The 26,780-nt window shown below is 46.2% G+C and overlaps 2 long non-coding RNA genes across 2 annotated transcripts in view; both read right to left on the bottom strand.

The window, feature by feature from the left end:
* Positions 1 to 3,660: 3,660 nt before the first annotated feature.
* On the bottom strand, positions 3,661 to 5,302 carry LOC141276696 (uncharacterized). Its single transcript, XR_012326660.1, has 3 exons — positions 5,059 to 5,302; positions 4,593 to 4,722; positions 3,661 to 4,317 (listed from the first exon to the last, which is right to left on the bottom strand). It is a non-coding gene; the product is annotated as an uncharacterized lncRNA (long non-coding RNA).
* A 5,259-nt stretch (positions 5,303 to 10,561) lies between these two features.
* LOC141276697 (uncharacterized) overlaps positions 10,562 to 26,780 on the bottom strand; it is a 34,774-nt gene continuing 18,555 nt past the window's right edge. The window contains exons 2-3 of the long non-coding RNA XR_012326661.1: positions 11,622 to 11,693; positions 10,562 to 10,908 (exon numbers count right to left, since the gene is read on the bottom strand). This is a non-coding gene — a long non-coding RNA (uncharacterized lncRNA). The remainder of the gene's footprint in view (positions 10,909 to 11,621; positions 11,694 to 26,780) is intronic.

Below are 26,780 nucleotides of genomic sequence, written 5' to 3'. Positions count from 1 at the left end.
AAGTAACTAGAATGTGCAAATACTTGAGCGTCTATGATAATTGCTCAGAAACGAATTTTTAAATGATCATTTAACTTAGAGGAACACTGCCTCGCGAAAAGATGGCCTGTTGCTGGAACAGAGTTCCACAAACAAGAAAAACATAAACCGTTCAAAAAGCCCTACATAAGCAGAAACATAAAAAGTCCAGAATTTCCTTATTTCTAACTTTGGTTAGATGTTACTATGTCACACGTTACCCTCCAGAGAGCGCTCTGCGAGTCAGTTACGAGTCATTTCAGTTAATCAAGGGTGAAAACGCTGAAAGCAAAGCTTCAGCCTTTGGAGCTGACCCTCCTGAGGGCTTCAGGAAAGGGCACAGAGGCCCCCGTCTGAACACCGCTCCTGGCGGCCGGGGGTCCAGGATCCCCGAGATGTGCGCGCGCCCATCACCCGCGCGCATCCCGAGCGCAGAGGTCCCTGCACCCCTCCGGACCCAACGTGCCCGAGACGCCCGCCCCGCGGCCCCGTCTTCGGGCTCCTCTGCGCCGCCTCCCCGTCCAGGCCACGCGAGCCCACGGCAACGGGGCCGAGTCCGGCGTCCGCAGACCCAGAGGCCAGCCCCCCCGAGCGCGTGGGGACAGCCCCGCCGCGAGGAGGCCCGAGGGGCGCCGAGGAGGGAGGGCTGCGAGCGCGCGGGGCGCCCACCGCTGAACGGCCGCCTTCGTGGCCCCGGCCCGGCGTCCTCACTCTGCGGCCGGTGGCGGCGGCCCCGGAGCCGAGGAGCGAGGGAGGCTCGCGCTCCTCGGTGCTGGAGGGGTCGGGCCCCTGGCTGTTGTGCAGGCGGGGGCCGCGGCCGGGGGGCGCGCGGTGAGGGGCTCCGGGTACAGCTGTACTTACTCGTCTCTGCGCTGCTACCCCGCCGGGAGCATCACAGTGCGGGGACCGACTCGGTCTCCAACTTCCCTTTCCTCGGGACGCGGGTCTTCAGGAGCCCCAGTATCCCAGCCCTCTCACCTGCCTCCGCTCACGCCTGCGCACTTGCTCCTCGGGAGGGAGTGGGTGGGGCGGGGCGGGGCGCCTCCGGGCCTCAGGACCCCCGGTCTGCATACCCGTGTTTATTTTTAATTTCCTGAAAGCGTTTTACTTGAAATCAATTTAAAAAAAATAAATGGCACGTTTTCTTGTCCAAATCATAATTTACTGACCACAGAGTCTGCCTTTGTAAGATTTCTTTAGGGGATCTTAACTGGTTCTCGGTCAAATAACCCGAGTCAAATAACGGGTATCAAAAAAATTTTAAATCATATTTTCCTTCCATCAGTTTTCAGTCACTAATAAGTTTTACCATGTGGGGTTTTATTGGGTGTGGATTATATTTACTAATAATCACCATCATTGGGTCCCTACAGTCAAAATGTGGGTTTCCAACAGGTCTACTTCAATAATCACAGAGATCCTTTTTCTGTTTGAGAGATGCTGAACTTTGATCCACCTTTTTGAACATGCTGCTTCCCCCAAAGACTCCACCCTCCATGTATGTCCACCTCATTAAATAATAGAACAGGATTTCCTCAGCTTCTTCCAATGTACAGGCAGACAACAGCTACAAAATGGTTCCCAATCACCTGCCTATGAATTAAAAGAATCTTTTCCACTCAAATATCCTGGTTAGAAACCATATCTCTAATTTCTCTGGGCGTGAATAAACACCAAGGAGAGTTTGTGGTGGGAAAATGAACAATTCATCTGAAAACTACTGCATTTCCTCTCCTTCATCCTGGTGTTTAGAGTAGGAAAACACCACTGGTCAACACCAATTGGTTTTCATTAAGTTTTCCTTAAGAGGAGAAACTCAGTTTTATTGAGGACAGCAATTCACCAGATTAAATGCTCTAAAGCCTAACCTCTCTTGTACCTCAGAGTAGCCAGACAAACTTCAAATCAGATGTGAATGGAAGGATTATGTGGAATTTACGGGATTGCTTAGAGCAGAGACAGCTGTATGGGCTCCTTTGCCCTTCATCTTTGTTCCCTCTGGCCTCAGAAATGAAGACATGGTTGCCGGTCAAGGCTGGTGCTCCAGCAGCCATTTTGGGCCAAGAGACAGCCCTGAGGTTGGATACCAGCTAATGATGATGGGGAGAAAGACAGATGAGGCTGACTACAGTGCTGTGCAGTTGAAGGTCAGCAAGGACTATCCAAGTCCATAGTGCTTTTTCACGAGAAAGGAAAAAAATCTCCCTCTTGTCTGTGCATGTTTTGTTCTTGGTTTTCTGCTATATTATGGCTATCTACTATTAAGGGAAGTACTAGTTTTGCACTGAAACACTGTGAACTTTGACGTGACAATCCCCATCTCTGGGAAACTTCCTCACATGTACCATGGTGGGAGCAGGGGTGAAGATGGCCTGTATATTCTGAAGATCCCATTCTTTTGCCTGGTCCACATCCATGTCATCTTCTATTATTTACAGGGCCTCAGCTGCTCTTGGGAAACTGTCCCTTGTCCCTCAGTGCACAAGGTTAAGTGAGGCTGAAACCCCTTCCTGGCTGCAAGACAGAGAGGACCACAGAGCCACTGGGGTGCCTCCAAACTGTGAGGGAGGCCCGAGGTTGCTCATGTCACCCAGACATACCCTACCCAGGGATGTGAAAGCCTGGATAGCCTGTGTGCAGACTTTGGAAGCTCTTTGTTTAACCCATCATTGTACAAATGGAAAACTGAGGCCCAGAGAGACTAAGGGAAAACACAGGGCACTGAACAGGGGCAGAGTCTTGAGAGAAGGGAGAGTTTGGACCTCCTAGACTAGGGCTGCCCCCCTCCCACAGGGTTAATTTGGAAATTAGAGCACCTAGGACTCCAGAACATCCCCACCCACATGGAGTAGATTCCTCTGTGTGTCTACACAAGTATACACTGACACTCACACTAGCATCAGAGGAAGGGACCATAGGGCCTGGGGTCAGGGAAGGGGTGGACCTTGGGGTGGTGACAAATGGAAAAGAAGAAAGATAATGACATTTATTATCTCACACTATCTGTGGGCCAGGAATTGAACATAATTGAGCTGGAGGCCTCTGCCAGTATCCCCCAGGGGTCTGAGGCTGTGGACTCACCTGAGTCAGGATCTGCTTCATTCAGTGGTAGGCCACAAGAGTCTCTTCAGAGGCTGCTTCCCTAGAGTGAGGGACCAAGGGGAGAGAGAGGGAGGAGAGGGAGAGAGAAAATGGCAACAAAGATGAAGAAGTGGAAATTGTACACCTAAGTTCTAGGAGATTATCAAATGGTCCAACCACTGTATATAACACTTCAGCAGTTCCTCAAAAAGACAAACACGTAGCTTTCAGTCAAAGCACAAATTCCACTCCTAGATCAATATCAAAAAGAAGTGAACACAGACATTCAAATGCCTGTACAGAAGTATTCAGAGCACCACTATTCACAAGAGCCCCAAGGTGAAAAAAACCCTGATGTCCATCAACAGATGAAAGGAAAGCCAAGTGTGGTGTGTTCATGGAATGCAATATTATTCAGTGACAAAAAGGATGCAAATGTTCTGAAATAGACGTCAGAGGGGGGTTATGTAACATTGTGAATGTTCTTAAGGTCACTCACATATACAATTTAAAATAATGAAAGAATTAAATTTTATTTTAAGTGAAATTTGTATCATAGAATAAACAAGTTAGTATATGTAATTTAAAAACATACATTAAAAATGGAATTATGGGGGAGGAGAAGAAAGGCTCCAGTTTTGCTGCTGGCAGTGGGGCAACTCCTCATCTGGCCCTGAAGGCACTGCTAATGCTGGTGCTTGTTGCTAATCTGGGAGCAGCACCTGAGTTGCTAGAAGAACTGGGTCTGCTGTGGTCTCTAGATCTAGAACTGAAGCTGAATAACACTCCGGGGCCACAGCTGGTTCCAAAGCACGATGGCGCTCCAAAGCCAGGGGTAGCTCCCTGGTTGAGGTTGGCTTAAGTTCTGGAACTGAGGCTGTTGAGGACACTGGCTGAGGCTGTAGAGGAAGTGCCACGACAGGTTTCCGTGATGATTCAGCCTTTGACTACGGAAGGAGAACTGTTTCTTGTACCTTCTCTGGATCTCCATTTGGAGCCTCTGTAGGTGCTTTTCATCACTTGGAGCTTAAATGAAAGCTACGGCATGAGCATTCTCTGCCTCTGGAATTGGAGCTACCATATTTGCATGATCTAGCCCTTGAACTTGAATAGGAGCTGTGGCTTGAGCTTGCTCTGGCTCTGGAGCTGTAGTGGGCAGTAGAGGTGTTGCTGGCTCTAGGTCTTGAGGTATTTCAAGAGCTTGTTCTGGAGCTGGTGCTGTAGCTCCAAGAAGAGAAAATACCATCAATAGGACTGCTTTCCCACAGGTCTCCCAAAGACAGGAAACTTCTCACTGCCAAGCAACGAAGTCTCAGTCCAAGATGCCACCCCCAGGAAGTCTTCCCAGACTGCAGTCCAGAGGAACAGTGATCTGAGTCTCCTCATTGCTCCTGGCCCAGTTCCAGCCTCTGGAGGCTCTTCTCTCTGTGTGGCTCTGCCCCTTCCCCTCCCCACTCACCCCATCACCCACCCTGAGTCCCCCTCACCATCACCTTCTGCCTCAGGGGGCTCTAGGTGCTCCAGCTGTGCCAGGAGAAGGTGGGTTTGCTGCTCCAGGTCTGAGCCAGGCATGCTGAGCTCTGTGTAAGCCGGAAGCATCTTCAGGCAGGGAAATTCTGGGGGCTGGTGGAAATGCTCAGGGTAATGGTGCAGCCAGGTGCCTAGGATGGAGGACATCCTAGGCAGGAGTCAGGTGGACAGCAGAGTCAGAGGCCTGGCCTTCCTTCCCCACTGCGCTCCCCACTGACATTCATCTCCCACAGCACAGGGTGGGGTCGGCTGTCCCCTGAGTGTCGCTGGGTGCCCTGAGCACCAGCTGAGTACCCACTGGTGAGGATCCACCAGACAGTGACCAGGATGCTCTCCACACCTTGTGTTCTGGGTCCCAGAATGGGGGGTGGAGGCAGGGCTGGGATGGAGAGGGGACGGGTGTGGACTCTCTTAGGGGCTGACTCTGACCTCTGACCTCCCGGATGCTCCTCGCGGCACCCCAGCTCCGTGCGCAGCTCTCTTGGACTCCTTTCCTCTTTTCCAGGAGAAGCCCTCAGACCTCCGCCCTCAGCACGAACCATCAGATGAGTGGGATCCAGGGTTCTGCCAGCCCTGCCCATCTACAGACCCCACATCTCCATGCAATTCTTTGGAGAAGGGAGTTCCTCCCTCTTGAATCAAAGCCCACTCACATTTTCAGCTGGTGCAGGTATGATAGAGCGCTGCAGGGCGCAGCCGTTAGCACTGGGCCATTGCTGTGCGCCCTTACGCCGCACTCCCTTAACAGGCAACGGTTACCAGGAGACCATTAATGCATAGGGTTAGAGCTGCATTAGAGGTCTTGCTCAGCCATTGGTCAGCACCACAGAGGGCCCCATTCAGCCATTGGTCGGCGCTACAGTGGGCCCCGCCCCCAAGTGAGCAACTGTCAATGAGCGACCCTTAGTGGGGGCATTGAGCCAATGGTCTGGGGAGTGGTTGTCGTCAGGTGGGGAGAGAGGTAAGAGGCAGATCCCGGCCTTCTTTCTCCCTGGGGCCCTCAGCTCCCCGGCCTCGGGCTGGCGGGTGAGCTGGGGGCCCAGGGAACAGGCTGGGGGTGTGTCCTGCAGGGCTCCAGAGCCCTCGCCACGACGCCCACTGGCCGGGCCCAGGCCCTGAGGCGGCGGTGAACCAACCTCTCCCCCATCCCTGCCTCTGCGACCTAATGGCAGCGGCAGGCTGCATGGGACACAGTCTGAGCGACCGGGCCCCCACCGTTTGGACAGCCTGAGGAGCCTGAGGGCCAGCTGGGTGCTGGGTGCCTGGCTCCCTCAGCGATGACGGCTGGGCAGGGTCTGGGGACCCGGGTCTGGAGATCTGCCTCTTCAGCCAGGCCTGGGCACTGGTGGGAGGACCCAGACTGGGTGCTGGACGAACGCTCTGGGGCAGGGTAACCCGCCCCCCGCCCCCGCGCAGGAACCCCCTTCTCTCAGCCAGGCCTGGACCTCGAAGGGTGAAAGCCGTGCCTTGCGACCTTCCCCTTTCTTGTAGAACAGAGTAACATTTGTTTCATGGAGATTTACAGGGACATCCCTACCCAACTTATTTTTATTTAACAGGTAAATCCTCTAGTCAACTGGCTTCAATCTACTTCTCCCACCTTCAAGAAAGAAGAAAAAAAAAAAGCAGGAAAATCACCGGCAGAATTGAAGTTGCTTCTCTCTGAAGTTACAATTCAATTTGTTGATTCACCACAGGGTTTGCTAAAAAGAGGGTCAATCTCTGTCTTTAGATTTACAGTCTAATGCTAGCTCAGTCATTTTACCTCTGTTCATACACTGCTGATTATCTGCAACAAATCACAAAGGTATCGGCATTTTATATTTACTACTTGGTGCTTGAGCTGGAGTTGCAGGCAGCACCTCAAGTCTATTAATCCAGGCTGAGCTATGCTAACCTGGAGCGCTTGGAGATGCTCAGACCTGTAACGTAGTCATTACAGTCCCTGCACTTGTAATAATCTTCTTTACAGTTGTACCCATTATGATTGCAGGGTTTGAAAACTGACTTGTCCCACAAATAACTGGGGCACCTGATAGAGCATTTCCCTGAATAAATCATAATCTTTTGACTACTTCCCCCATCATTCTTACTCCTGCTCGTATCACCAGCAGTAGAAGCTGGTTCTGGTACCAGTGGAACCACATCCTCAGCTCCAGCCTGCAATCTGGCCCACGCAGGAGGCTCTGTCAACCTAACCATTTTCTCCTTACATTTAGCAGGTGTCTCTTCAATTCTTGGTGCTATTATTTTTATTACTATAGCCTTTAATATAAAACCAGCAGTTATATCCCAATACCAAAACGCCATTATTTGTTTAATCTGTCCCAACTATAGCCATTTTACTATAATTATCATTCTCAGTCCGAGCAGCCAGAATTGCCATACTGTTAAGAGATAGAAATCTCAACACTACTTTCTCTGACCCTGCAGGAGGAGACCCAGTCCTATACCAACACCTATTTTGATTCTTTAGTCACCCTGAAGTCTGTATTCATAGCCTACCAAGGTTTGTTATAATCTCACATATCATTACATACTATTTAGGACAAAAAGTGCCTTTCAGCTATTTGGGAATAGTATGAGTTATGTCCACTGGCTTTTTAGGATTTATCTCGTGGACCCATCATTTGTTTACCAGAAGAACAGCTGTCGACTCATGAGCAGACTTTGCATCAGCTTCCATAATTATTTCTATCCCTACAGGAATAAAAGTATTTAGATGATTAGCAACTCTTCATGGAGGTAATATTATATGACCTTCCACTATATTATGAGCTTTAGGCTTTATTTTCCTTTTTTACAGTAGGTGGTTTCCTCCACAATACCTACTACGTAGTAGCACACTTCAATTACGTAATGTCCGTGGGAGCAGTCTTCACTGTCATAGGAGGCTTCCTACACTGATTTCCACTCTTCTCAGGTTATACACTTAACTCAGCATGAGCAGAAATTCAAATATTTGTAGCAGTAAATGTGACTTCCTGCAGCATTTTCTTGGCCTCTCAGGGATGTCGCTATGTTACTCCGAGTATCCTGATACACACACAACATGAAATATTTTGTCTTTAGGCTCATTCATCTCAGTAAGAGCAGTAATGCTAATAATCTTCATAGTTTGAAAAGCATTTGCTTCCAAACAAGAAGTCTCAGCAGTGGAAACGGCTACTCCTAACCCAGAATGGTTACACGGATGCCCTCCACCATATCCTATGTTTGAAGATCCTACCTATGGAAATATAAAATAAGGAAGGAAGGACTCAAGTCCTTTTCAACCAGTTTCAAGCCAACACCATAACCATTATGTCTGTCTCAATAAACGAGATAAAAGTAAAAAGTGATGTAACTTTGTCACACAGGCTAAAATCCTGTATATCACTAAGGCATATCCATTTCATCCAAGCTCTCAAGATGCAACATCACCGATTATGGAAGAACTTCTACTTTTTCATAATCATATATTCATAATCATTTTTATAATAAGTTCTCTAGTCCTCTATATTACTTCACTACTATTGACAACTAAACTGACTCATATACATAAAATAGATGCACAGGTAGAGAAAATTTGAACAATTTACTAGCCATTATTATCATCTTAATTGCCCTATCATCATTGTGAATCCTTTATGTGATACATGAAATCAATAACTCCTCCCAAACCATAAAAACTATGGGTCAGTATTGATAATGAAGCTACGAATACACAGATTATGAAGATTTTTTTTTTTTTTTTTTGCGGTACGCGGGCCTCTCACTGCCGTGGCCCCTCCCGCCACGGAGCACAGGCTCCGGACGCGCAGGCTCAGCGGCCATCGCTCACGGGCCCAGCCGTTCCGCGGCACGTAGGATCCTCCCGGACCGGGGCTCGAACCCGTGTCCCCGACATCGGCAGGCAGACTCTCAACCACTGCGCCACCAGGGAAGCCCCAGATTAGGAAGATTTAAATGTTGGCTCCTCTGTAATCCCCACATCAGATCTAAAACCAGGAGAATTATGACTAATAGAAGTCAACAACCGAGTTGAGATACGTCATTGAATATTAGTCTCATCTGAAAATGTTTTACACTACTGAGCTTTTCCTTCTTTAGGCCTAAAAAGAGCTGCTATCCCAGGAGGGCTAAATTAAAGAATCTTAATACCGACAGGACCAGGCCTGTGCTGTGGACAGTGGCCAGTAGAGGTCGTTTTCCTGAGTTCAGGGACAGGACAGAGGGATATGGCTGAGACATGGGGTGAATCTGGAGCCCATGCGGGATGCACTCTCCAAGCTCCAGGATAGGAATGGGGTCTCTGGGGTCCCAGGCCACCCACCACGCCCTCCCGAGGGGGATCTTGGCAACATTCTCTGTCAGTGATGAGGCAGCCCTAGCACTTGTCATGCCCCAGTGCTGTGTCCTATGTGGGTCCCATGCTCTTGGGACCACACCCCACACTCTGCAGGTCCATGCTGCAGGGTCCTTCATGCCTCAGGAGTAGAGACCACACAGCAAGCAGTTCCCTCCCCAACCAGCAGGAGGAGGGGAGGAGAGCAGGGGCACCAGGGGAATCTCACTCAGACAACAACACCCCAGGGGCGCCAGCGGGGCCAGTGATGATGCAGATGAGGCCCAGGCCAAGAGATGGAACCAGAGGACCCAAAAGGCAGCTGGTCAGGTCCTGGCTCATCGCACCCCGGACACCCTTGTCCCTCGTACACCCCCTTCCTCATACACCCTCTCCTTAAATGCAGATTCTTCAGATGCAAACAGGCAGAGCTTCAGACTGAAAGTCAGCTCTTCCAAAGTGACCCGTCAGCAAACACTGCAGGATTCCACTCCAGTGGGTGCCCTGGAGTCGACAACTCAGGGACCGAAGTGGATATCGGTGCCAGGGGCAGTGGAGGGAGTGGGGAGTGAGACTTTCATGGTGGTGGAATTTTGGTTTTGCAAGATGACAAGTTCTAGGAATGGTGGCGATGGCTCCATGAGAAAGTGAATAGATCTGATGCCTCAGAAACGTGCACTTTAAATGGTGATGATGGTAAAGGGTATGTGACGTGTGTTTTATTTCACTTAAAATAAATTCTTAAAATAATGTCTTGTTAATTGAGATTCCATTTCCACTCCCCTTCATCACAAATGTGGGAGACCCAAGCACAGTCCCTCACCTCAGGGGCCATCATGGTACCCTCCCATGGCACGTGAGAGACCATTCTTAGGGGGGCTAGTCTGTGCTCACCTGAGCTCTGTCAGGGGAACCCAGACAGTGGTGACCCCCATGGATTAGATATATGATATGCTATGATATTAATATGATACCACCAAGCGTTGTCACTCACCAGAACACAGAGCAGCTACCCACTCAAATGTGCCTGACCTCATATGAATGTGACAAGATTAAAAGAAGAAAAGGAACCACAGGTTAATCAGGGCAACACCCTCAGTACAGAGGTTGGAAATCTCAGAGGGGACAAGAAACACTGCAGGAAAAGAGCAGATATGGGGTCTCCCCGTACACGTGATCCCAACCCATGCAGATGGGGTGCGACCAGCACAATCCCTACGCCATACACCTGGGGTCACACATCCACACTCACCACGGTGACCCCACCTCCCCAGACCCTCCATCTGGGGTCACACGTTCTCACTCCATCTCCCCAGACCCCCAATACCTGGGGTCACAGGTCCACACTCACCACGGTGACCCCACTTCCCCAGACCCTGCATCTGGGGTCACACGTTCTCACTCACCAGGGTGACTCCACCTCCCCAGACCTCCAACACCTGGAGTCACAGGTCCACACTCATCAGGTGACCCCACCTCCCCAGACCCTGCATCTGGGGTCACACGTCCACAGTCTCCAGGGTGACCCCACCTCCCAAGACCCTGCACCTGGGGTCATACGTCCCCTTGGTCAGAACACCATGGCTCTGCTGGTTGGCCCCCTAATGTGGAAACAAGCTGGGTTCCTGGGAACTCCTGGGATGGCAGAAGGAAATGTAGGGTTGGTCTCCTCTCCCCATACTTGTCCCAGACAAGTTCTCCTCTTTTCACTTTGGTTCTGTGTGATTTTAACTGCTTTTAAAGCTTTCATGCTAGAGTTGAACACACTACCTTGGTTCTGACAGGCCCAGTCCTTTCTTGTCTCACTGATGTGTGGAGAAAGCTCACAGGACAGCAAGGCTGAAAGACGAGGGGCAGCTCAGGTTTCTGCTGAGTAGGGACGGTTGACCGGAAGGAGATCACAGCAGCTGCCTCACCTGTTGCCCATCAGCCTTTTGCCTGATCCGTGTAACCTGCAATCAGTTCACCAGGTAAACCTGCCTCCCTGTTCATGCATGTGCTGGTAAATTGGAATAATTTCCAGGTAGCTCACCTGAGGATTCTCCACGAGCCCCAGGGAAGGTGAACCTTGCAGGGATAAAGACTAAGGCCCCGACCACAGCACTGACCCCTGGGAGGACCAGGTAACCACACTGAGAACAGAGGCTGTTACCTAGACAAGCCCACCTCAGCTCCAGACCCCAGACACCTAAGCACTGACATTCAGATGCAGGCATGGAGCTTTCCAGTCCTGAGACCAGGCCGGAGCTCTACCCAAGTCTCCACATCCCCCATGAAGCTCCCAGTACTGAGGCCAGGCCAGGTCTCTACCCAGGTCCCCATGGTCCTAGCGTACACAGAACACGGTCAGGTCTAAATGTTCTTATTACAGAGAGCACATGGTCAGCTCTAAACATAATCAGCAGACAGGACATGGAGAGGTCTAAATCTACTGTGTAGACAGAACTTGATCAGGTTTAAACTAGCTTAGGGCTGATCTCGTAGGAGGTACCGGTCACAGACATGGGGTCTCTCATTTTTGGACAGGGTGCTCACCCCCATGTGGGAATTAGGACGTACATTTCTTGGAGAATAAATCACATCAGGCTCCACCCTTCACCCACATCAGGAAACTGAACAAAATTTTTGTCATTAAACATTTCAACAGGCAAAACAAAAATGTTACCAATTTCTCTGGCCACGTGACGGTCAGGAACCAGGGGTGAGCCAGGAACTTCCTGTAGTGCAGCCCCGTCTCCTGCAAGAACAGACAAGAAGTGGCCTGATTCCAGCCTCCCAGGCTTCCAGCCATAAAAAGGAATGAAATTGGGCCATTTGTAGAGACGTGGATGGATCTAGAGACTGTCATACAGAGTGAAGTAAGTCAGAAAGAGAAAAACAAATATCGTATATTAACACATGTATGCGGACCCCAGAAAAATGGTACAGATGAACCGGTTTGCAGGGCAGAAGTTGAGACACAGATGTAGAGAACAAACGTATGGACACCAAGGGGGGAAAACCGCGGTGGGGTGGGGATGGTGGTGTGCTGAATTGGGCGATTGGCATTGACATGTATACACTGATGTGTATAAAACTGATGACTAATAACAACCTGCAGTATAAAAAAACAAACAAAACAACAACTAATATTAAACTTTCTTTGGGTTATTTGTATGGAAATATGTTAATGTAAATGTTTCAGACATTACACGAAATTTCTAAAAATCTTATATGTTCTGGTATAATGTTATAAGTCATAATTCTAGTTATTACTTTAAAATGTATATCTCAGAAATAACTACATTTCCTTGTCAATTGCAGTATTATGAACTTTCATCAAAAAAAAAAACCTTCAGAAAGAAAAAAAAAAAACTTATTCTTTCAATTTCTTCCCAATTACAATACCCAAATATTACACACAAGGTTTGGCAACCTACCAGCTGACAATGTGATTAGCTTTTCTTTCAATCTTGTTGAAAGCAAACCACGGGAACCTTTCAAGAGGATTTATGAGAATCCTTTTTCAGTGTCTGGGAAGCAGGACAAAGGCTTCACCAGGCTCAGCAACTGAGCAGCTGTCGATTTGATCAGCTACTCTTTCACTGAGAAAGTCCTGCTTAACCTGATGGCCCAGGAAAGTTGCAACACTGTCCATCTTATTCTGCCTTTGGGCATGTGGTATTTTATTTTAATAAAGGGCTCTTACGGCAGGATGTGCTTTAAGTGCATTTTCTTCAAATCTGCATATTTTAGCTTATCCTGCTTGTGGAAGATCATTGGCATGTCCATCCTCCCTGCTTGGCCCACCAGCCTGGTTGGATTCTCTGACAGTCAAGACTCATTTCAATGTTCACTGCAAGAAAAATGTGTGTGTTTTTGTTGAGAGGAGGCTCACCAAACTGGTGAGAGGCAAACTGCAGAACGCATCCCTGAAAGCAGCCCCGCTGAGATCAGAATAAAATGGAGCTGGGATGAACACGGTTCCTATTTAAGTCACAAAAACAAGACAGATCAAAACGCCGCTTGTCATTAAGCCGCTGAACATGCAATGATGCATTATTACGTAAAACTCTGGGATATTTTAACAGCTTTATTGAGGTGTAATCGACATACGACGAATGCACACGTTTAAAATGTACAATGTGGTAGGTTTTGAAACACATGTACCCCCATCAAGGTAATGATTATACTGTCAATGAAAAATTAATCAATGGTCAATTTAAGAAAGAAATGGAAAATTTCATTTGTGCCAACCTGAGGATTATAACCCAGGACACAGTTTTTCAGAAAGCTCTGAGGACTGTTCCGAAGAGGTGAGGGGGGAGGCCAATATACATGTGAATTTGATGAAGGGGTACCTGCAACCAAGCACACAGCTTGGTAGGAGGTTACGCTATTCAGGAGGAACGGACACTTTAATGGTTTTTGTGCTTTTCTAAATGTGGGAAGAGGCAAGAATCCAGGTTCATAAAAATTTTCTCTGGAAAATACTGAATTCTCTGAGGGCCAGTTCTGCCAGTTTCCCCAGAGCACAAAGTGCTTCATCCTGGTCTTTACCCTGAATTCCTTTCAGGATGTCCTGCAAGTCAGCGACTGTGGTGGTTGATGACTTAATTCTTGTAGAACTGGATGGTGGGCAACCTTCTTTATGTTACAATCCCCTCCCTTTTGGTCTTAATTTTCACCAAGGTTTAGGAGGCATTTCATGACCAATTTATCCCACAGTGCTAGGAATGCTCATTCCCAGGTCAGGCGAGGATTTCCTTGATAGGCCACTCAATGTGCTGCTACTGGACCAGGCCCTGTTAACAGTAGCCCAAAGCCTCTGGGCTGCCTGTCCTACTAGTCTGTTATGGTCCAGGAAATGGTTCCCTCTTGTGGCTTCTTCCCATATCTAGAGTTACACTATTACAATCACTGATCTTATAGAACTATGTATTTGACAATTGTTTTAGATCACCTACTCATCACTATTTTTAGCAGAGGCTCAGTCACACATTTGGTAATGCAAGAAACAAAAATCTTGTAAAGTGGGCAGAATACAAGTAATATAGCTAGTGACACTAATAAGGTCATAAATAAGTATTTAAGCTAAGAACTTCTTTAAGTGCAGCCCAGTATCTCCCCAGGTCATCTGATCGGTCTGTTCTGCACCAACCATTCTATTTAAGGGGACATGATATAGTGGCCTTGTCCATAAACCCCACCAAAGACATCTGCATGTACAAGGTGAGTGGTGGGTCATCATGACCCCTTACAGGATGAGGAAAGGAATGCTATCTTCTAAGGAGTTACATGGCTGTCGCCAGAAGGAAAACAATTGATTTCTGTGGCTGAGCAGATTCCTGCCATTTGGGAGGTCAGGTGAACACATAATGCAGATGCACATGCACACTAGTGGGGAGGGAGGAGGCCAAAGGGCAGAGAAAAAGTTTATGTCTTAAATTTGTCTTGCCTTGCCTTAAAATATCACTCTGTCCTGACCTTCCTGGGATCTTTCCTTTCACGTAGAGAAAAGCTGAAAAGAACTACTTGTATTTAAAAAGTGACACATTTTTTGATGAAGCAGAGAAGATGGTGAAGTAGAAGGACGTGCTCTCACTCCCTCCTGCGAGAACACCAGAATCAAAACTAGCTGCTGGACAGTCATCAACAGGAAGACACTGGAACTCACCAAAAAAGATACCCCACATCCAAAGACAAAGGAGAAGCCACAATGAGAGGGTAGGAGGAGCCCAATCACAGTAAAAATCAAATCCCATAACTGCTGGGTGGGTGACTCACAGACTGGAGAACACTTATACCACAGAAGTCCACCCACTGGAGTGAAGGTTCTGAGCCCCACGTCAGGCTTCCCAACCTGGGGATCTGGCGACGGGAGGAGGAATTACTAGAGAATCAGACTTTGAAGCCTAGTGGGATTTGATTGCAGGACTTCGACAGGACTGGGGGAAACAGAGACTTCACTCTCGGAGGGCACACACAAAGTAGTGTGCGCATCGGGACCCAGAGGAAGGAGCAGTGACCTTCCTCTGCTAGTGGAGGGGAGACTAAACCAGAGCTACCTGCTAGTGTTGGAGGGTCTCCTGCAGAGGCAGGGGGCGGCTGTGGCTCACCGTGGGAACAAGGATACTGGCAGCGGAAGTTCTGGGAAGTACTCCTAGGAGTAAGCCCTCTGAGAGTCTGTCATTAGCTGCACCAAAGAGCCCAGGTAGGCTCCAGTGTTGGGTTGCCTCAGGCCAAACAACCAACAGGGAGGGAACCTAGCCCCACCCATCAGCAGTCCAATGGATTAAAGTTTTACTGAGCTCTGCCCACCAGAGCAACAGTCAGCTCTATCCACCACCAGTCCCTCCCATCAGGAAACTTACACAAGCCTCTTAGATAGCCTCATCCACCAGAGGGAAGACAGCAGAAGTAAGAACTACAATCCTGCAGCATATGGAACAAAAACCACATTCACAGAAAGACAGACAAGATGAAAAGGCAGAGGCCTATGTACCAGATGAAGGAACAAGATAAAATCCCAGAAAAACAACTAAATGAAGTGGAGATAGGCAACCTTCCAGAAAAAGAATTCATAATAAGGATAATGAAGATGATCCAGGACCTAGGAAAAAGAATGGAGGCAAAGATCGAGAAGATGCAAGAAATGTTTAACAAAGACCTAGAAGAATTAAAGAACAAACAAACAGAGATGAACAATACAATAACTGAAATGAAAACTACACTAGAAGGAATCAATAGCAGAATAACTGAGGCAGAATAAAGGATAAGTGACCTGGAAGACAGAATGGTGGAATTCACTGCTGCAGAAGAGAATAAGGAAAAAAGAATGAAAAGAAATGAAGACAGCCTGAGAGACCTCTGGGACAACATTAAACGCAACAACATTCGCATTATAGAGGTCCCAGAAGGAGAAGAGAGAGAGAAAGGACCAGAGAAAATATTTGAAGAGATTATAGTCAAAAACTTCCCTAATATGGGAAAAGAAATAGCCACCCAAGTCCAGGAAGAGCGGCGAGTCCCATACAGCATAAACCCAAGGAAAAACACGCCAAGACACATAGCAATCAAACTGGCAAAAATTAAAGACAAAGCAAAATTACTGAAAGCAGCAAGGGAAAAATGGCAAATAACATACAAAGGAACTCCCATAAGGTTAACAGCTGATTTCTCAGCAGAAACTCTACAAGCCAGAAGGGAGTGGCATGATATACTTAAAGTGATGAAAGGGAAGAACCTACAACCAAGATTACTCTACCCGGCAAGGATCTCATTCAGATTCGATGGACAAATCAAAAGCTTTAAGGACAAGCAAAAGCTAAGAGAATTTAGCACCACCAAACCAGCTCTACAACAAATGCTAAAGGAACTTCTCTAAGTGGGAAACACAAGAGAAGAAAAGGACCTACAAAAACAAACACAAAACAATTAAGAAAATGGTCATAGCAACATACATATCGATAATTACCTTAAACATGAATGGATTAAATGCTCCAACCAAAAGACACAGGCTTGTTGAGTGGATACAAAAACAAGACCCATATATATGCTGTCTACAAGAGACCCACCTCAGACCTAGAGACACATACAGACTGAAAGTGAGGGGATGGAAAAAGATATTCCATGCAAATGGAAATCAAAAGAAAGCTGGAGTGGCAATACGAACATCAGATAAAATAGACTTTAAAATAAAGAATGTTACAAGAGACAAGGAAGGACACTACATAATGATCAAGGGATCAATCCAAGAAGAAGATATAACAATTATAAATATATATGCACCCAACATAGGAGCACCTCAATACATAAGGCAACTGCTAACAGCTATAAAAGAGAAAATCGACAGTAACACAATAATAGTGGGGGACTTTAATGCCTCACTTACACCGATGTACAGATGATCCAAAATGAAAATAAATAAGGAAACAGAAGCTTTAAATGACACAATAGACAAGATAGATTTACTTGATATTTATAGGACATTCTATCCAAAAACGGCAGATTACACTTTCTTCTCAAGTGCGCACGGAACATTCTCCAGGATAGATCACATCTTGGATGACAAATCAGGCCTCAGTAAATTTAAGGAAATTGAAATCATATCAAGCATCTTTTCTGACCACAATGCTATGAGATTAGAAATGAATTACAGGGAAAAAAACCTAAAAAACACAAACACATGGAGGTTAAACAATACATTACTAACTAAGCAAGAGATCACTGAAGAAATCAAAGAAGAAATCAAAAAATACCTAGAGACAAATGACAATGAAAACATGATGATCCAAAATCTATGGGATGCAACAAAAGCAGTTCGAAGAGGGAAGTTCATAGCTATGCAAGCTTACCTCAAGAAACAAGAAAAATCTCAAATAAACAATCTAACCTTACACCTAAAGGAACTAGAGAAAGAAGAACAAACAAAACCCAAAGTTAGCAGAAGGAAGGAAATCATAAAGATCAGAGCAGAAATAAATGAAATAGAAAAAAAGAAAACAGCAAAGATCAATAAAACTAAAAGCTGGTTCTCTGAGAAGATAAACAAAATTGATAAACCATTAGCCAGACTCATCAAGAGGGAGAGGACTCAAATCAATAAAATTAGAAATGGAAAAGGAGAAGTTACAACAGACACTGCAGAAATACAAAGCATCCTAAGAGACTACTAAAAGCAACTCTATGCCAATAAAATGGACAACTTGGAAGAAATGGACAAATTCTTAGAAAGGTATAATCTTCCAAGACTGAACCAGGAAGAAATAGAAAATATGAACAGACCAAGCACAAGTAATGAAATTGAAACTGTGATTAAAAATCTTCCAACAGGGCTTCCCTGGAGGCGCAGTGGTTGAGAGTCCGCCTGCCAATGCAGGGGACACAGGTTCGTGCCCAGGTCCAGGAAGATCCCACATGCTATGAAGCAGCTGGGCCCATGAGCCATGGCTGCTGAGCCTGCGTGTTCGGAGCCCACACACCGCAAAAAAAAAAAAAAAAAATCTTCCAACAAACAAAAGTCCAGGACCAGATGGCTTCACAGGTGAATTCTATCAATCATTTAGAGACGAGCTAACACCCATCCTTCTCAAACTCTTCCAAAAAATTGCAGAGGAAGGAACACACCCAAACTCATTCTATGAGGCCACCATCACCCTGATACCAAAACCAGACAAAGATACTACAAAAAAAGAAAATTACAGACCAATATCACTGGTGAATATAGATGCAAAAATCCTCAACAAAATACTAGCAAACAGAATCCAACAACACATTAAAAGGATCATACACCATGATCAAGTGGGGTTTATCCCAGGAATGCAAGGATTCTTCAATATATGCAAATCAATCAATGTGATACACTATATTAACAAATTGAAGAATAAAAACCATCTGATCATCTCAATACATGCAGAAAAAGCTTTTGACAAAATTCAACAGCCATTTATGATAAAAACTCTCCAGAAAGTGGTCATAGAGGGAACCTATAAAGGCCATATATGACAAACCCACAGCAAACATCATTCTCAATGGTGAAATCTGAAAGCATTTCCTCTAAGATCAGGAACAAGACAAGGGTGTCCACTCTCATCACTATTATTCAACATAGTTTTGGAAGTCCTAGCCATGGCAATCAGAGAAGAAAAAGAAATAAAAGGAATACAAATTGGAAAAGAAGAAGTAAAACTGTCACTGTTTGCAGATGACATGCTACTATACATTTTTAGAGAATCCTAAAAATGCCACCAGAAAACTACTAGAGCTAATCAGTGAATTTGGTAAAGTTGCAGGATACAAAATTAATGCACAAAAGTCTCTTGCATTCCTATACACTAATGATGAAAAATCTGAAAGAGAAATTAAGAAAACACTCCCATTTACCATTGCAACAAAAAGAATAAAATACCTAGAAATAAACCTACTTAGGGAGACAAAAGACCTGTATACAGAAAACTATAAGACACTGATGAAAGAAATTAAAGATGATACAAACAGATGGAGAGATATACCACGTTCTTAGACTGGAAGAATCAATATCGTGAAAATGACTATACTATCCAAAGCAATCTACAGATTCAATGCAATCCCTATCAAATTACCAATGGAATTTTTTAGAACTAGAACAAAAAGTCTTAAAATTTGTATGGAGACACAAAAGACCCCGAATAGCCAAAGCAGTCTTGAGGGAAAAACACGGAGAGGGAGGAATCAGACTCCCTGACTTCAGACAATACTACAAAGCTACAGTCATCAAGACAATATGGTACTGGCAAAAAAACAGAAACATAGATCAATGGAACAAGATAGAAAGCCCAGAGGTAAACCCACGCACCTATGGTCAACTAATCTGTGACAAAGGAGGCGAGGATATACAATGGAGAAAAGACAGTCTCTTCAATAAGTGGTGCTGGGAAAACTGGACAGGTACATGTAAAAGAATGAAATTAGAACACTCCCTAACACCATACACAAAAATAAACTCAAAATGGATTCGAGACCTAAATTTAAGACTGGACACTATAAAACTCTTAGAGGAAAACGTAGGAAGAACACTCTTTGACATAAATCACAGCAAGATCTTTTTTGACCCACCTCCTAGAGAAATGGAAATAAAAACAAAAATAAACAAATGGGACCTAATTAAACTTCAAAGCTTTTGCACAGCAAAGGAAACCATAAACAAGACGAAAAGACAACCCTCAGAATGGGAGAAAATATTTGCAAACAAATCAACAGACAAAGGATTAATCTCCAAAATATATAAACAGCTCATGCAGCTCAATATAAAAGAAACAACCCAATCCAAAAATGGGCAGAAGTCCTAAATAGACATTTCTCCAAAGAAGACATACAGATGGCCAAGAAGCACATGAAAAGATGCTCAACATCACTAATTATTAGAGAAATGCAAATCAAAACTACAGTGAGGTATCACCTCACACCAGTTACAATGGGCATCATCAGAAAATCTACAAACAACAAATGCTGGAGAGGGTGTGGAGAAAAAGGAACCCTCTTGCACTGTTGGTGGGAAAGTAAATTGATACAGCCCTATGGAGAACAGTATGGAGGTTCCTTAAAGAACTAAAAATAGAATTACCATATGATCCAGCAATCCCACTACTGGGCATATACCCAGAGAAAACCATAATTCAAAAAGACACATGCACCCCAATGTTCATTGCAGCACTATTTACAATAGCCAGGTCATGGAAGCAACCTAAATGCCCATCGACAGACGAATGGATAAAGAAGATGTGGTACATATATACAATGGAATATTACTCAGCCATAAAAAGGGACGAAATTGGGTCATTTGTTGAGACGTGGATGGATCTAGAGACTGTCATACAGAGTGAAGTAAGTCAGAAAGAGAAAAACAAATATCATATATTAACGCATATATGTGGAACCTAGAAAAATGGTACAGATGAACCAGTTTGCAGGGCAGAAATTGAGACACAGATGTAGAGAACAAACGTATGGACACCAAGGGGGGAAAGCGGCAGGGAGGTGGGGATGGTGGTGTGATGAATCGGGCGATTGGGATTGACATGTATACACCGATGTATAAAAAATGGATAACTGGGCTTCCCTGGTGGCGCAGTGGTTGGGAGTCCGCCCACCGAGGCAGGGGACATGGGTTTGTGCCCCGGTCCGGGAAGATCCCGCGTGCCGCGGAGCGGCTGGGCCCGTGAGCCATGGCCGCTGAGCCTGCACATCCGGAGCCTGTGCTCCGCAACGGGAGAGGCCACAACAGTGAGAGGCCCACGTGCCAAAAAAAAAAAAAAAAAAGATAACTAATAAGAACCTACTGTATAAAAGTAAATAAATTAAATTAAATTTTAAAAAATAACTACCTCCTTTTTTAAAATTTGTATTTTAAAAAGATGGCAGAGGTAAGGGTTTCTGAGAAGATCAGATAGGACATTTGTATCTCAAAGATACAGGCAAGTTTTTCCTCAGATGACTGTTTCCCCTTTGTTTAATATTTACAAGCCTCTTAAGATCACCTGTATCTATTAGAAAAGCAATCAACTCGTTCCCCACTGTCAATGTTACCCTGGCTCCTGTGGGGAAATCAGAATCGGACGCCTCAAGTGCACGGAAGTCCCCTGGCCTCTTACAGGATATCGGGGCAAGGGAAATTGCCCTGCTCAGAAGTGGCTCCCGGTCCAAACTGGGTGCCCTGTCAGGTCTTACGTGGTGATACTAAACCAGGTCCCTGTGCCCCAGAGGTTACCATAGAAACTTCTATTTGATCCCCATGGGTAGGGGAAACAGAAGGCGGGGAATATGTTGGCAGCGTGTGGAACAACTGCCGGTGCAGCCTGCTCGGCCACTGGGGGAGCTGGATAGGCTGGAGGGGGGGGTGAAGTTTTGAAATGACATGTCCCCATTCTCATTTTCTCCCTCTTCCCTTGTAGAACAGGTTTTCCTCCGTGTTTCCTTTCAGATTGCTGCACCATAAGGGGGCAGCCCTCTGACTCCTTTCCCCCTCATGCAACAGCATAAATACTCCTACATATGGGAAACTTATCTCTTTTCCCTGCTCTTCTGCAGAACATTTCTAACTGGAAGATTGTATAATAGTTGAGTGAGCCATTCAGGGGCCATCGTTCTTCTGATCCTAACATATATTGGGTCCACACCCTATTACAATAGTATATCACGTCTTTCTTAGTCATAGGCTCACGGCTACGTTTTGCCCATTTATAATATATTCCCCAAAAGGCTCTCCTTCAGGATAGATGGAGTATTTTCCACTTTCAAAAGTTTGATAACACCAAGACACAAAAGGCGCAAATTCCAACACAAAAGGCACAAACAAACTCTAGCACTGATGCACAAAAAACCAAGACAAAACCAAAGAACCAGTTCCTAGATCAGGTAGACTTACCCTACAGAACCAATGAACTCGTTCCCAGCGAACTGGTGCCCAGAATCAGGTAGAGTCTAACAACGATTCTCCCCTGCAGCAGGGTACCCAACCAGACTGGCTCGTCCCGTAAAGGAAAAGCCCAGATCGAGGGGGGAATATGTTGCCGGCGTGCACGCCGGAGTGACTTACCCTCCAGAATCAAATCGAGTCCGTCAACTCGTAGCCCCAAATGGGAGTTGGTCGGTTCCTGGCCTCAACCGCCAAGCGCTGGGGTAGCTGGTGCTGCTTCAGGGAACTCTGAAGGGAAGGTCCTCAGGACAAACTGTCCTGGCAGCGGCTAGGGGCCTTGCCCCAATATTCCCTGACGGGGGCCGGCTAGCCAAGAGCAGCAGGCCTCCTGCTGGCTAAGCCGAGTGCGTTACTGAGTCCAAGGTCGCTCTGCTCGCCACACAACAGGCCAATGAATCGGAGACGAGGTGTTGAGGCAGGGAGTAAGACTGTTTGAGAAGATGGCTGACTACTGTCTCTGAAAAACCAACTTCTCGGGGTTTGGATGCCGGTTTCTTTTATAGAACAGAGAGAGGGAGGAGATGAGGAAGTAAAGTAAAAAGGCCATAAGATTTGCAAATGTCCCCAGGAATGGCCAGCCTCGGGAGGGGATGTGTTAATGTCTTCTTTCTTGCAGCCAGCCACAGGCGGTCAGGGTCAGGAAGCACAAAGGCACTTTCGTTTAACATTCAGGCAGAGGGGCAGGGTTCCCTGAGGCAGAACATTCTGTATTATTATAATAACAAAAGCAATGAAAAGCAAAGGTTAAAGTCAAAGAAACAGATCAGACTTGGAGTCTGATTTAGCTCTTCCCTGTTACAGGGGTGGGGAGCTTTGTCAGGGCCTGATGGAGGAACCAGGCACAAGATTGGGCTTGGGCTAGGGCTGTGGGTGTAGAGGAGAATTAGCCTGGGGACTGGCCACAGACTCTGGAGGACGAGCTGACAGTCACTGGGGCACAAAGAGAGTGGGAACCAGGGAGGCGCCAGTGTTGCCAAACCAAACTTGGTTCCAAGCACCCATGCGTGGTAAACCTGAAGGGTTTCAGCAAAGCAATTTTAAAGGCCAGGTGAGGGAAGGGGGTCGTAGGGTAACTGATCATCTGGTGCACAATTCTCTGGCTGATGGTGAGGTAACAAGGCGGTTAACATTATAAAGTCTTAGGCACCAGTAGCTCTGGGGCTACGTGTTCATGATCATCAAGTAGTTAATTTCTTCCATTTGGTGGTGGTTTTAGTATCAGTGAAACTCTGGAAGTGTGCATCAGATACTATTATCTAGGTACTTCATAGAGGAGTTACAACAAAGGATATGAAGGAGGGGTCTGTTCCAGGAAGGCCCCATAGGGTCCTGCCTGGTTAGACACCTGCAGGACCCCATAGGGTCCTGCCTGGTTAGACACCTGCAGGTGTCTGGGCTCAGCAGCCAGGGGAGGTGGGGCTCCCTCGTGGGTTGGGGAGCTGCAGGATCACAGTCCTCTGAGGGGCCTGTTAGCCCCCAAGGTGAGATGGGGATGCAATGGCTGGACAGCGGCATGTGGCCTGGAAGAGGGGTCCAGGCTGGAAACGTCCCTGGAATCATCGCAGGGAGAAAGAGGAAAGGCCAGGTGGAAGCAGGTGGGTCACAGCAGACTATGTGCAGGTGACTGCGGTCCTGATAGAAGCAACTCAGAGCCAGAAAGGAGTGGCCATCAGGGGTTCAGCTTCATTCTCTTGTTCCTTTGTAAAACTGCTATGACAGTTTGAAACACCACCAGGAGACGTCTGGGCCCAGTGCTGCCATGGCTTCATCAAAGGGGCCCGGGTGGAAAACAGAACCACCGCAGGCCCTGCTCGTGTCCACACTGGGAATGAATCCCATCAGGGCACCAGGGCTCACAGACTTCAGTGAACCTCTGCCCTCAGGACTGGTCTTCCTCCTTGCTCTCACCTGCGGTCAGAGGCCCAGGAACCCACATCCTGGCTCCGCCCCACCCCCAGGACTGAGTAGTATTCCACTGCATATCTGTACAACATCTTCATTCTTCTGTCAGTGGACAATTTGGTTTCTCTGTCTTGGCTTGTAACTAGTGCTGCCTTGAAAACAGGGGTACACTTGTCCTTTCCAATTATGATTTTCTATGGATCTAAGCCCAGGAGTGGGACTGCCGGATCCAATGGGAACTCTATGTTTTGGTTTTTAAGGAACCTCCATACTGTTCTCTACAGTGACTGCACCAACTTGGATCCCCACCAACAGTGTAGGAGGGTTCCCTTTTCCATATGCCCGTTCCACCATTTATTCTTCGTAGATTTTTGTTGGCGATGGCCCTTCTGACCAGTGTGAGGTGATACCTCATTGTAGTTTTGATTTTCATTTCTTTAATAATCAGTGATGCTGGATGTCTTTCCATGTGCTTGTTTTCTATACAGTGTGAATACAATTTTCCTCTTGCAGTTGGCTTTTTGTAAGTCGGTCCTGTTTTGAATTCTTTTCCGATGATTTACCCCAGGGCATTTCTTGAGGGCAGGTGACATTTGGAGCCCTGCAAGGCCTTGTGAAGATTAAGTGCCCATCAGCACCGGTTTTAAAGTTGTTGTTATGGGAAATGGCCACAAGGCGGCAGCATTTATCATGCCCAACTCTGGTTACTCGGGCAACCAGAGACTGAGGGAAAGTCCGCTTCCAGGATTGTCAATTAGGGTGGAACGTGCCTGAAGAAACACCCGAAGCTTGTGTCTCATTGTTTCTTCCCCCTTACCTTTTATCCCCGGGACAAATCCCAACTCCTGAAACACCACTCTGCTGAGGGTGCTGTCATCCATAGGTGGGGCGACCCTAAGGAAGGAGGCTGGAGGTGGGAACCCCACCACCAGGAGACGTGGAGCCCAGGAAACCTTTCAAAGCTCTTCCAGCCCCGAGGCTCCATCATCCTTTGGGTGCACTAGGCTTGCTTTCGCTGTAGGAGGGCCCACCTGGATCTGGAGACTGTGGGCTCACGCAGAGGGGAACAGGAACTCCAGGGGCTCAGTGGCTCACTGGCATCCTCACTGGCTCACTGGCACGTCTTCCCCAGCTCCCTCAGCCCCACGACAGTCCAGCTTTGGAACACAAGCCTGCCCAGGCTCCAGGGATGTGACATCAGCCCAGATCACCAAGGACTGACGGGAATAGGGTCAGCATTTCTTTCTTTTCTTTCTTTTTTTTAATGTTTATTTTGAATTGGAGTATATAGGTGATTTACAATGTTGTGGGGGTTTTTTAAAGTGTACGGCCACTTGATTCACTTATACATAGACATATATGTGTTTCTTTTTGGGTTCTTTTCCCGTATTGCTTATTACAGAGTGTTGAGTAGGGTTCCCTGTGCTATACAGTGGGTCCTCGTTGATTATTTTATAAATAGTAATGTGCATATGTTAATCTCAACCTGCTAATTTCTCCCCGCCCCGCACCTTTCCCTTTTTTGGTAACCATAAGTTTTCTTTCTAAGTCTGTGAGGTTGTCTCTGTTTTGTGAAGTTCACTTGTATTCATTTTTACGTTCCACCTAGAAATGATATCATATGATACTTGTCTTTCCCTGTCTCACTTACTTCATTTAGTATGATCATCTCTACTTCCTTCCCTGTGGCTGGAAATGGCATTATTTCATGCTTTTTTATGGCTGAGTAATATTCCATTCTGTTTATGTACCACATCTTTATCCATTCATTTGTCCTTCTACCCTTAGGTTGCTTTCTTCTCTTGGCTATTGTACCTAGTGCTGCCATGATCGTGGTGGTGCAGGTGTCTTAAAATTTTGGTTTTCTCCGAATCTATGCTCAGCTGTGGTTTTGATGGGTCACATGGTACTTCTACGTTTAGTTTCTTAAAGAACCTCCATACTGTTCTCCATAGCGGCTGTACCAGTTTACATTCCCACCAACAGTGAAGGAGGGTTCCCTCCTCTCCACACCCTCTCCAGCATCTATTGTAGATTTTTTGATGATGGCCATTCTGACCAGTGAGAAGCGATACTTCATTGTTGCTTTGATCTCTATTTCTCTAATAATTAGTGATGCTGAGCATCTTTTCATGTGCTTTCTGGCCATCTGTATGCCTTCTTTGGAGAAATGTCCATTTAGATCCTTGGCCCATGTTTTTATTCAGTTGTTTGTTTTTTTGATATTGAGCTGCTTGAGCTGTTTGTACTTTTCAGAGATGAATTCCTTGGGGGTATCTTCCTTTGCAAATAATTTTTCCCATTCTGAGGGTTGTCTTTTTTGTTTGTTTATGATTTCCTTTGCGGTGCAACCACTTTGAAGTTTAATTAGGTCCCATTTGTTTATTTTTGTTTTATTTTTCATTATTCTAGGAGGTGTATCATAAAAGAATTTGCTGCGATTTCTGTCAGAGTGTTCTGCCTATATTTTCCTCAAGAGTTTTATAGTATCCGTCCTTACTTTTAGATCTTTAATCTATTTGGAGTTTATTTTTGTGGGGGGGGGCGGTTAGGGAGTATTCTAATTTCATTCTCTTTTTAATTGTTTAAGGAGCCTCCACACTGTCTGCCACAGTGGCTTTTACCAATTTATATTCCCAGCATCAGTGTAGAAGGGTTCCCTTTTCTCCACACCCCCTCTAGCATTTCTTGTTTGTAGACTTTTTGACAATGGCCATTCTGAGCGGTGTGAGGTGATAACCTCCTTGCAGTTTTGATTTCCACTTCTCTAATCTTTAGCGATGTTGAAAACTTTTCATGTGATTTTTTTTTTTTTAAAGAGTGTGAGTAAAAGTTACCTCTTTCAATTGGCTTCTTGAACATCTGCCCTGTTTTGAATTCTTTTTTGATGACCTACCCCAGGACGTTTCTTGAGGGCAGGTGCTTTTTTAACTTACAGCCCCGCAGGCCTTGTGAATATTAAGCGCCCATCAGCACAGGTTTTAAAGT

The sequence above is a fragment of the Tursiops truncatus genome, chromosome 16 (genome assembly GCF_011762595.2).
Source record: "Tursiops truncatus isolate mTurTru1 chromosome 16, mTurTru1.mat.Y, whole genome shotgun sequence".
NCBI classification, from domain to species: domain Eukaryota; kingdom Metazoa; phylum Chordata; class Mammalia; order Artiodactyla; family Delphinidae; genus Tursiops; species Tursiops truncatus.
Note: the sequence above shows the minus strand (reverse complement) of the source record. Positions and strands in the feature narration are given on the sequence as shown.